Source organism: Antechinus flavipes, chromosome 2, assembly GCF_016432865.1.
Source record: "Antechinus flavipes isolate AdamAnt ecotype Samford, QLD, Australia chromosome 2, AdamAnt_v2, whole genome shotgun sequence".
Taxonomy (NCBI): domain Eukaryota; kingdom Metazoa; phylum Chordata; class Mammalia; order Dasyuromorphia; family Dasyuridae; genus Antechinus; species Antechinus flavipes.
The window spans coordinates 656872492-656885343 of record NC_067399.1 but is presented as its reverse complement, the minus strand read 5'-3'; the positions used below and the strand labels follow the sequence as shown (position 1 = coordinate 656885343).

At 32.8% G+C, this 12852-nt stretch overlaps 1 protein-coding gene across 2 annotated transcripts in view; it reads left to right on the top strand.

Moving 5' to 3' along the window:
* Positions 1-353: 353 nt before the first annotated feature.
* MYPN (myopalladin) overlaps positions 354-12852 on the top strand; it is a 110654-nt gene continuing 98155 nt past the window's right edge. For both annotated transcript variants that reach the window (XM_051982579.1, XM_051982578.1), the window contains exon 1: positions 354-797. The gene's annotated coding sequence lies outside the window, so the exon portion shown is untranslated. The remainder of the gene's footprint in view (positions 798-12852) is intronic.

Below are 12852 nucleotides of genomic sequence, written 5' to 3'. Positions count from 1 at the left end.
GAGCATCATAACTGACTATTTGCAATTCTGTGTTGACAGACATCTTAGTGTTGATAGTTGATAGTATACAGAAAGGTCAAAGTGTGGATTGGGTATTGACCCTAAAAAGTAAATGATGCTAGTGATATGGTGACATCAGACTCAAAAGTATAAAAACATTGGCACTCAGATTAACAAAATGAAGACTACAAAGCATTAAAAAAAATGTATAGGTGGTTAAATCTGAGAAATCAAGACTCTTCAAGTTGAAAAGTATGAATAGAATTCACAATAAACAAGACTACCTTTTTATATTTCTGTTTTTAACAAAATATATTTATTTATTTTATTTTGACAAAATATAATAAGCCTGTGCCTTGAGAATTGTCCCAAAGATGAATTAATAATATATTCTTTGAGCATCTGTCTTTAGGTGAAATTTTACAATTAGAAAAACTCAGTGCCCCATAGGTGCTGAATTGCAATGGAATCCCTTTGCTCAGTGTTCTTCTGCCCAATCAGGTGGAATGTTTCACAGGCACATGGTTTATACAGCTCAAAATAACTTGGGACCTGCGAACTGACAAATGCTCTGGCTTCAGTGGTGACAGGTTGTCCAGCTTCTTGCAGCCATCTTCAGTGAAACTAAGGTTGTTAACTCCTCGCTCTCTATGGACGACTACATTCTGTGTCCAAGGACGTGAAGACTTCCAGTATTTCTCCTGTCATTTCATCTTCAAGTTCTCCTGGATAATTGGTATCGCTGTGGAACATCAGAACTAGAGATTCTCATCTGGATCAATTAAAAAAAAAGAAAGGTAATATATGGACTTAGTTCACAAATAGATTTTGATAAGAGTGAATATTTTTCTAAATAGGTGTGTTGTATCACAGGCAATAGCACAAAAAAGAAATCAAATGTTCTTCAGAATAAGTTTGGAGAGGGTTGATGTCATCCTCCCTGCCCGACCTCCTCTTGAAAGCTGGTACCTATTTGAGGCCTAATGGAAAAAAATTATCAGAAGGAAATTGTTACAGGTTATATATATACATATATATATATAATATACATATATACACACATCATATATGTGCGTATGTATGCATATCCACATTTATATGTATATATGGTATTATTTAGATATTAATTTTCTACCATCTATTCAAGTAATTGTGTAAAACAATATTTCAGTAGAACATCCATGTCCTTCTTAAAGAAAAATAAACATAAAATAATGACTACATAGTTAAGACTTTCATTTTAATTTTTTTATCATGTAAAAGGATATGTCTTGCTAAATTTAGTATTGGGAGATCTGCTCCCTGGATTAATGTACACAACAGCTGCAGAAACAGTCCTACTCAAAGGGCATTGCTCGTTCTTTCTCCCATTCTATCTCTTGCTGCCTTTTCATTTCCATCAGAAAGATACTTGACTGTCAGTGGCAAATGTTTGGCCTATTACATTGAGCAGTATTAAGCAGTATTAATATTAAGCAATATTAAGCAGTAACTAGGGACATATCTGATTTTTAAATTACTTTAAAACATATAGTTAAGAAGGAAGAATAGAGCAAATAGATAGGGAGTTTTGGCTGGCCTAAAAGATGACCATCACATTAATACCATCAGGAACATTAATTACTTTAATAATAAAAATTTAGTTACTTTGTAATTTAAGGAAACTAAAATTTTTCAGCAAAGAAAAAATAGCTAAATGAACTAGGCTTATACATTTCAATTCTTCTTAGTCTTTCTAATAAGCTTTGAGAACATTTTGCTTTTTGTCTTAATACTTTAGTAAAGTATGACATGCCACAGATGTTTAAATCCATCTAATTGCTTTATAATTCTGTTATATAATACAAGAATTCCAAGAATTCTGATAAATTGTAAAAGCCTTTCTTTGGGAAATTTAAAATTTCATGACTTACAATATAGTTAAGAACCACATTTTAGACATGAGAGAGCTTTACAGTAATAGAGCATGACACATGCAGATAGTCACAGTCTACATTCACTCCTTTCCCTCTGCTTGTAGCCCTTGGCAAGTACAAATTAGAACTCATCAAATTATTTTTAACACTCTGGTCTTCTCATTAGTATTAGTTATTATTATTAGACCAGTTTATTATTTATTATTCTATGCTACTGCTGCTGGTATTTATTAGTTAGATATTTATTATTTAGACCAGTCTCTGAATTATAGGAAGACCCTATACAATCTCATTTCATCTGCTCTGTGACTTAAAAGGGTATATTTGGTGAATTGCTCTAGACCAGAACCTACAGATGATGGAAATATCTGCTCAATCCCAAATGCTGGCCAAATCAGATGAAAATGTCATTGGAAAATGTTTGATAAGTAAATAAAAATACAATACAACATAGCTTATATTAATTTGTGGTTTTCTAAGTCAATATGGCCTGCAGGGATCCATTTCTGTTTGAGTTTGGCAACACTGATCTAAATAACTAATTCCTTAACACAGAAGTAGTGATGTGCTTATCACTTCAACTGGGGATGACAAATAGATTGGTGAGACTGATCCCAGAAAAACAATTCCTTTGTTTATTTAATAAAGTAAACATTCAAATCCATCCATTTTGGTAAAGGAGACAAATGTGATGGAGACAACTCAATGTTAGAAATCACCTGATGATTTTAAGGCAACATTTCCTTGTTCCATTTGAGATTATTTTACATAAGCAGTTTTTATGACAAAAGATAATCATAAAAGCAATTTTTCTGGTAGGAATATTCCAAAACTACAAATAATTATCATAACCTCCTTTATAACTAGAATTTATTTTTAAAAATCTCTTACATTGTTTGATTCCTCTCACATGGAGAAGTATTACATGTCATTTAATAAGTCGTCATGGTTTTTATTATATTCTTTTATGGATCAACTGAAACAAAAATAATATTACTCTGTTTTGTTGTGGTTGAAAAGTTTAAAAACGTTCCCCCTTGAAATTTGTTTTTTAACTCTTTCTTTTTCTTGATGGGATGATTTTGTATCTTTCCAATTCAAGCTAAATTGGCTACATCTCCCATTAGCTGGAGAACAGAATTCTATCTGTATAGATAAGGATGGGGTAAGTCAGATCTACCTTGAAGAGACCTTAGTAGTTTATTCCATCTAGAAAATTATGGAGAGCAGCAAACAGATAGGCATAAAAATCACCATTCTTATGTTACCGAGAGTTTGTTTCCAATTTTGTCTGGACTATGTGCTTACTAGGTAATGTATAGTGTTAGTTTACCCTCAAAATGTTACTCTGTATAGTAATGGAAACTATAAGAATGTGAAAATGGTCTTTATAATGTTATTATATGAAGAGACTTAGGGTATGTTGTGCATCTTCATATGTATTTTCTTTAGAAAGGAGAAAATAAAGCTAGAAGATGATAATGATGAAGATATATGTAAAATATCTTTTTTTGTAAAATATGTAATTTTTTATTACATATGCATATTACTTTTAAAAGTAATAGAATATCAAACATCTGTTTTAAAGGGAATTATAAGTGAAATGATGTGATTAAATCAGAGCATATATTTTAACATTCAATTTTAACATTTAGATTTGTTTCTAGATTGTTCATTATCATTTGGCATGCATGTTAATGTTATTATAATCCATAGAATTCATGTGCATTCGATTAGAATCGCGTTACTATAACAATAATAACACATTTATATAGTGCTTTCACTATCACAAAGTTTTCTCCCAACAATCCTATTAGGTAATTATTAATATTCCCATTTTTTCAAAAGAGAAAACAGGCTCAAAGATATAAAATAATTTGTCCAACACATGTAATAAGTAAGCCTCAGAACCAAAATTTGAATCTAGGTCTCTCCTACCTCCAAGTCCAATAATTCAGTGGGAGTCAGGAAACTTGGAGTACATAGCTACACTTTAGATTAAAAAGCTGTCCACATTCAGAACACAGTCACGCAACCTTGATTGTGTACTTCATTTCCTACATTCCTCTAAAATACATAAATGAAGAATAGCCTTGGCTTCCTGAGGGTTTGTTTTTTTTTAATGATACATATCCAGTTCCAAAACTACCCAATCCAACATCTTTATCACTTTCATGTTGCACAGAATTAAGGGTTTTTTAAAAATCCATTTTAATCATCTAAAATACTAAAGAAAAAAAAACAGATGGTATTGTTCTTCATTTGAATAATAGGGCTAGAACCAATTTTATAATTTAAATGAATATTTTTTCTTTTAAAAATTTTCCTAAACTAAGTGTTTTAGTTCTGATGATTCTTTAATAAAGTAATAGAAATTTCAACTCTTTGTTTCTTTCTGTGGCCTCTACCAAATCCATTTTTGTTCTTGGACTAATTTAAAAATTTTTTTTCCACCTTCAATTTCTTCAAATTTTTCTACAAAGAGTAGCTAAAATCATTTCTATGCCTACTACTTCAATTATATCTCTTAAGTTAGGGATTCATAATCTGAGGTCTATGAACATGGTTTTTATATTTGTTTTCACTGTATTTTGTTAACTATTTTTCTATGTAATTGGTTTCCTTTCTAATCTAATATTTTAGTTTATGTATTTAAAAATATTTTTCTGAGGCGTTCATTAACTACACCAAACTACTAAAGGGTGCATGACACAAAAGACAAAAAAAAAAAAAACACACACACACACACAAAAAAAAAAAACCCAAAGAGTCCCTATCTTAATGGGACCTCTGTTTCCTTAAATTAAATTTTAGCAGTGACCTTCAGTATTTTCTGCTAGCTAGCACCTCTTCTCTTCTTTTATATGTCCAAACCACATCTTTCAACTAGCCAGCCTTCCCTTTCCTACCACCCCTAAAGTTTCATATGAAGTTTTCCAGATTCCATCAACTCATTAAAAATTCCATTTTTTTCCCACTGAAACATATTTCGGTTTTCCTTCTCTCAAAGTTTATACCTTTTCCCCTTTAGGAATGTGATTACCACTTTTCTGATAGTTCTTTTGTGTTTCAATGCAATCCCCTTGTCTAAATATGCTTTAACATGTCTAAATAATTTTTATAATTATCATCTTTTTTTTGCCTTATTTACCTTTTCAAATTGAAGTATCCTTAAAAATCATTACTAGATAACTTGACTGACTATTACATTAGTGTTATACATGCTGAATTTATTCAGTATAGGAACTTGATGACTGAATGACAAAGACGTCTCAAACAAAATAGGTTAGATTTTTCTCAAAGTATACCCTACCTCATAAATATTTAAATGCTGTCTTCAAACAAACCTAAAAAACAATCTGCTTCCACTATGTCTCTATTAGCTAAGAGTCACTGTTCGACTCAGCAGGAATTTCTTCAAAGGATTTGCCAGGACAGTTAGGTGGCATGTAAGACTGTAATCTGAATATGTCAAAAACTTTATTTACTAGGCTTCACTGACTTAAATGTATATATGTTACTTAAATATATAAAGGATTGAGAATAAGCATGTGATTTCATTGGCATAGAGAGTTCCTGAGTAAAGTTATTCTTTTACCAAGGCAGGCTATCACTTTCTCTGCAATTTCTAGATTGATAAGAGTGGTCTACAGTAGTGAGAGACTGGATGACTTACTCAAAATCACATATTTAGTATATATCCCAAGGTAGATCTTGAACCTGGGTCTTACATATTCAAAGCCAGCTCTCTGTACCCCATTATACTATATGGTCTCAAAGTAAGGACATTAACCTCATTGGAGACCTTTTTTTTTTTAATAGAGAGGGAAATAACAACTTCATTTTCCCATTTTTATCTCTACTAATACCACAAAACTATTCATTAAAAATCACTCTTTCAACTTCAATTCAAGTTTCTAGTAGCTTTTCCCTCTACCATTTTTTTAAGCATTCACATTCCCAAGAGAAAAATCATTGCACATCATCCTTATCTCTAGTAGTATGTTCTCTTCTGAAATTTGGGCCATGTCTAAAAATAAAAAAGTAACCACAAAATGGATCAAGAGCCAAGAAAAAAAAAAAGATTGCTATGTTCATGTAATTTGTGAGGTTTGCCCTTACAGAATATATACATTTTCAGTAAATTTCCTTATCACACAATCCTTTCTAAAGATAGATGACTAGAAGGAGATATTTAGAGGGAGTCAAGATGAAATAGTTAACCACTATTTCGGTGAAGCTTTGATTGCATTGCATCAGCATAGATACCTCCTTTACCAGAGGAATTGCAGTCCATCCCTGAATTATCCTCCTACTTATTGTGCCTAGTTTTCCATAAATCCTTCATTCAGTTTCTTCCTCTGCTGGAGATTATATTTTGGGATTTTTAAGATTTCATGGCTACCAATGTAACATCTCTACTCTAGCAGAGATCCATCATTTCTTAATCTCACTTCATACCATCCCATCTTTTCTAGTCGTACATATCCTTCATTATATATTTTATGTCCCTTCTTGAACTCAATTTATATTTGGTAGCATGATGTAACAAAGTCATGTCTATCATATGTTTTTATATTATCCTTTGTTTAAACTAAATTTTTGACTCTTCTGAGATCGATGTTTGTTGAATGAATGAATCAATGAGACGAGTATGTTTCATGACTTGTAACCATATACTATCACCAAGAAGGTATTACTGCTACAAATAAAGAAAATTGCTTTAGCTTAGGTTTCTCAGATATGCTCTTATTCATCTTCTATTCAATTCTGGGCCTATTTCATTGCCTATCTTATAATATAGTTGTGACGCAGAGAGTTTGCCAGCCAATTGCACGTTTGCACATTTGGACAACAGACATCCTTATTCTACTGGAGACTGAAGTGTGGATTGGTACTCTGACCCCTTTGGAGTAGCCATAGATCTCATTGATGAGGGCCCACTCTGTTTGTCCCACTCTATGGAATCTTTCCATTGAATTTTGAGCTGGACATCTTGCATAACATTGTTCACCAAGTTTATCTCTTTGGTTACCATCCTCAATGAGTCTTATATGATCAAATGAGAGAATGCATTTAAAGTCCTGTGTAAGTATATGAAGATGTTTGATATAAGAAATTATAAAATCCTACCTACTTTTTTCTCATATTTTCAAGCATTTCCTTATGAATATATATTACTATAGAAGCAATACTCTAGTAGCTTAGTAGAAGAGTTGGCCTGCAAGTTGAAGCTTTCAATCTTCCCATGGACAGGTCCTGGCTTTGTGATTCTAGGCTTGTCAATTAATCTTTCAGTGCTTACTACCTTAATGTTGTTGACTTGAATTGGTAGAGTTAATTTCTTTTGCCAGAAATTCCTATGCCAATAAAATCACCCATTTATTTCATATTTCCAAAGAGAATCATTAGTTGCTCTTTTCTCAGTTACTTTTAAAAATATGTTTTCTGTTATCATTTTGATAATTTCTTTTGAAAATTTCTCCCCTTTCAGTAAATTAACCCTTAATTAGTGTTAAAATTGTGCCATCTTCAGCTTGCATTTTCTCTATGTATTTGGTCAGGTCCAGCTACTTTTCTACCCAGTTTCATTTTACTGAATGTCATTTCTATTTCTTCATAACCCATAAGGTATTATATGTCATTTCTATTTCTTCATAACCCATAAGGTATTATAGTTCAAACATCGTGGTTCCACTATCATTGATAATGAGAATAGATCTAATTAGACGTGAGAACATATCTGTTCCATTTTAAATCTATTTTCTATTTTTTCAGTTTCATCTATAAAAATTCTTGGGGTATGGCTGATTTGGGTCAAACAACAAATTTCCTATAGATTCATTATCCTCTTTTCATTATTTTATGAAATAGTTTTGCTAATAATCTTCCATTGTCCTCCATAAAATTTTGTAAATGAGTTTGTGGTCTAAACTTGTTTTACCCTTATTATCTACTTTTCAAGATCAAGTATTTCTAGATTAAGGCATACTCTTATGGTCACCTTACTATAGTGGTTGTTTTATATCAGTTCCATCTCTGAGATACGGCAAGAGAAACTTTATCCATTTCTCATTTTTCAGAACCAACAACTTGTTTAAATATGTTTGGCTGGAGCTGTTGCAATTACATACAATATCTTAATTGAATATTGATTTTATTCTTTGCTTTGATATTACATTTAACCTTTACATTAATAGTCGACATTTTCTACACAAAGACTGTGCATTCAGCAATGACATTCATATCAGTCCTTTTTGTTAAGACATATTCAATTTAAATTTTTGTCATATTGTTCAGCTTTCCACATATCTAGTGCCTCCTGACTCTCTACTTGGAGAAACTATTCTTGATATACAGGTGTGAAGCTTCTGTGTTCTCTGCAAACTTTTGCCTTCTCCCATTTCTTAAACCATATATTATTATTATTATTATTATTTACAATGTATCACATATGCTCTCCCTCTCACTCCCTATTCAAATTTACATTGAATGCTCTGAATATTGATATAACAAAGATTAGAAATTCTTGTCAAATTTTTTGTAGAATTTCACTGCTTCTTCATCCTTCCACAAAACACATTAGTACTTAAGCTATAACCATCTCCATGGTGGTCCTCTTGCCAGAGTTTATCATGAATACTTAGGTGAAATAGCCAAGTGATCCATGAAATTATGTCTCTTTCTTATAAGTACATAATGAAAGCATGTTCCTAACTTATTTATCCTCTTAGAAGGAGAACCTATGAGCTATCTTTCCATTTAGTCGGAAGTTTTTCACATCTTATACTTTTATTTATAATGAGAATGTCGAAACAAATGTAATTCTTTCAGTTATGTACAAATCACAAATTACTTGTTGGACAAGTAATTCACATATAGATACCAAGAATTTAATTATCATTTGTAAGAGTCTGAAAATAGTATTCTATTTAAAAACCAATTTTTTTTGCATTTTCATGGAAGGGCTGAAGATTATTTTTGTTTTTATCTGCTTCATTGGTCACTACAAGCTGTGAAAAGAGGAAACAGAAAGAAAATTACGATTCTCTTCAAGTATACAAAGGAATGTCATATCAAAGAGAGATTAGACTTATTCTACTTAGTTCCAAAGGGCAGTTCTGGGGTCAGTGTGTTGAAGTTGCAGAGAGCCGTATCTTGGCTTGATGGAAATAGCAACTATTTAATGACTAGAGCTGTCCAAAAGTTGAGTGAGATTTTTTTTTCCTTTGGAGAGAGCATGTTCCTCTCTCACTTGAGGTTATTACCTAAAGTCTGACTAATTGTTGGATTTGTTGTCTAAGATATTCTTGTTCATGTACGGGAGCCTTCCCTTCCAACTCTGAGATTCTATTATTAATATGAGAATTATTATTCTATTTAAGAATTCATCAACAAGCAGACAAGCCTCTAGTGATGAAGCTCTCTGGACTTACAATGGTCTTTTGACAGTGTGATCATATTCAGAACTTTCCAGTTTGGTAGAATTTGGCTAAGTGTGTGGTCTATTACTATATCCTTCAAAACTCAATGTCATCTTCATGACTTAAGAAGGATATAGAGGATAGCTGGGAAACTTCTCATAAAATTGCCTCTAAAACCATACCAGCCACAAAGTTGTATTTTGCCTCTTGAACAAGCTAAAAGCATAGTGTATGTTGTTATTTTTCTCAAAAGATCCCTTTTAGATAAAGAGAATGTGTTGCATGTTCTCTAGAGCCTCCTACAAATGTAGAGATTGGTAGAGCACTCTCACCACATCTTAATCATTGTTATCTAAACATCCACTGGCACTAAAAGTGCCTCAGGACAAAAAGTTAAGGACCATCTGAGATCAAAACATAAACTATATTCATGTTTCAAAGGAAATGACACTCTCAATCAATAATAAATCTACCTTGTAGCCTCTTCTAACAAAACTATAGATTTCCTTTATCATCTATTCATCAGTGCAGAGATCCACTGTATATCCATTTTCTTGTAAAGAATATTTTGCGACAACATTTCTAGGTTGCTGACCCTCAGTTTTCATGCTGTTTCTTCTCACTAGGCTCACCAAGGCGCTCATTTCTCTCGTTTACTGACTATGAGAGGGGTAAAGTGACCCCATTTAAAGTATTCTCTAGCAGGGATTGTTCTTGGCTTCTTGCTACAGTCATTTCCATTAAATTAATTAGCTTCAGTCTTAGGTCAACCACTCTAAGAGCATATTCAGATAGAAATAGTGAATCAAGTGAAGCTAACAAAGCATATTTTATTTAAAAATGAGAAGAAATTTTAGAATTGGCATATTGTTTGCGTATAAATTAGTATTTTTCTTGACCTTAAATTTTGTTTTCTTTATAAGATTAAGGATATCTGCAGCAATTATTTATACTATTAATTAGCACAGTAAATCCTTTTTTTCATGGAGCATAAAAAGGTGAGATTAAATTCTAGGTGGCAACTAAGTAGCTCGCCTCAGATACTAATTCTGTCACCCTGGCCAAGTCATTTAACCTGTGTTTGCTTCAGTCCACTGGAGAAGGAAATGGCAAACTACTCAGTATCTTTGCCAAGAAAACCCCATGGACAGAACTGACATGCTGTTGTTCACAAGTTCACAAAGAGTCAGGCAGGACTGAACAACAACAATGAGATTAATTTTAGCCCGTGTCCAGATTAATACCAAATTCTCCATTTTCATAAATCCTGAATTAGTGAAATCTGGCGTTTTACAATCCCAACTCTCTATCACTAGAATTAAATCCCATTATGCACAAAAGATGCAGGCTGGTCAGGTGATGCAGTGGATAGAACACTAGGCAAGACTCCTGAAGTTCCAATCAGGTTTCAGATACTTTCTAGCTGTGTGACCCTGAGCAAGTTATCTAACCCCTTTTGTCTCAGTTTCCTCATCTGTAAAATGACCTAGAGAAGAAAATGGCAAACAACTCCAGTATCTCTGCCAGGAAAACCCCAAATAAGGCCATGAAGAGTCAGGCAGGACTGAACAACAATAACCAACACAAAGATAGGGACTTGGCCTCTGTTAAAACCATCAGCACAAAGATAACATTCAATCAAAAAACATTCTTACCAATTTTACCATCGTACTCCTTTTCAGCCATACACAAAGTCTCACTGAACATTATTCCTTAGAAATATCCATAAAGCTCAAAATTCTAAGTTTATTTATTTTTAAGTAACAACATTTGTTTTCTGAGTGGCTACAGTCCTGGCCTTCTCTGAAGTTCCCTCAGGCCAAGAAAAGCCAAGCTGGTTTCCTCTTGGCAGAAACAAAATGGTTTTGAGTTTCTTGGGGCACCAAGGCCTCACGGAGTTGTTGGGAAGAAATCATTATATAAATCATGAAACAGACCATATAAACATAAGCAATTATTTTCCTTCTTCTTGCCCCTATCAAAGTTTTTCTTTTTTAAATTTTCATTTCCTTAGGGCCCTGTTATCTGTTTGACCAAAATTCATCAGCCAGTCCAATGAATGGAGAAATGGCTCTGAATTCAGAAAAAAACAACTTTAAATTTGCCTTCAGACACTTAACTGTGTGATCTTGGGCAAGTCAATCAACCACTGTCTGCCTCATTTTCTTCACCTGTAAAATGGGGTTAATGATAAGACTTACCTCTTAAAGTTCTTGTGAGGATCAAATGAGATAAGAATTGTAAAGTAAAGTAAAGAATTGTACTACATAGCAAATGCTATATAAAAATGTTTTGTTATCATCATATAACAATGGGTGTTAATGAGTTAATATATTCATATATCCTCAGTAATATATTTACATTTTAGCAGGGCTTTCTGAAGACAAGTACATTAGCCCAAATAGTGATTCTAATAATGGGAATTTCAGGCATTGGCAGGTGGATGGAAGAGACAGTAAGAGAAAGGTGAGCTATTTGCCACCCTTTGAATCATACCTAAAAGCAACCAATATGTGTAGACCAATATGTAGGTCAGCCTTCTATAACCTTTTAGGAATCTGACAAATTGCCCCCCTCCCCCAAAAAGAACAGACTAGGGCAGAGAGGGTTTTATAGTACAACTGCCAAAAGGGTGAAAGGAGAAGGAATAGCAACAATCTAATCATAAGAATCTTAGGATTTAAAAAGACCCTACAATCATTTAGCTTAATCCCCTCATTTTACAGCACTTGAGGGCCCCCAAAAGTAGTGAGTCCAACAAGATCACTGTGCCAGTTTGTACACAATCAACGTTAGGCTAATTGCTAGTATAATGCTTCTCTACTGTATCACAATAAATGTAGATTCAATTTCTAAAATCAAGGTAATTCAAAGATCTATTAAATATATCAAAGAAAATAAAGCCTTTAATAAACTCTTCTAAAATTAGTGTACTGTAAATTTGATTTCCACTATCAGAAAACACTTAACAAAATAGGTTTAAAACTAAAAACATTGCATTTTTTCCAAATTAGAAATTCAGAATTTCTGCTCTGCATCTATTGGGTACCTTTGCAGAGTATATATTAAGTCTGAAAGTACTTAAGTCACCAGAGCAAGATGAACACTTGTACAAAATAAGGTAAGAAATTTACTTCAGGGACGTATTAAAAGAATTAATGTTTGTAAAACATTATTTTTTAAAAGGGGAGGAGGGAAGAGTCCTTGATAGAGAAAATAGAAATAACAAATAAAAATTACTCCCATAAATTTTCAAGCAAATAATTGCCACAATTAAGAAGGTAAGACAACTGAACTCTGAGTTATGAAAAAGCTACTACTAAAAGTGGCCTTGATGAAGGTCTAGCTTTTCTTCCATGCTACTGCAAACTGAAAAGAATACAAAAAGCTAAGAGGAATAAGACTTATTGACTGGGTCCACTCTACTACATTATATGTGCAGAAATGATGCTTCAAGAGTATAATAAGAGAACAAGAGCTAGATGACATCTCTTCATGGTAGAATAGTATTG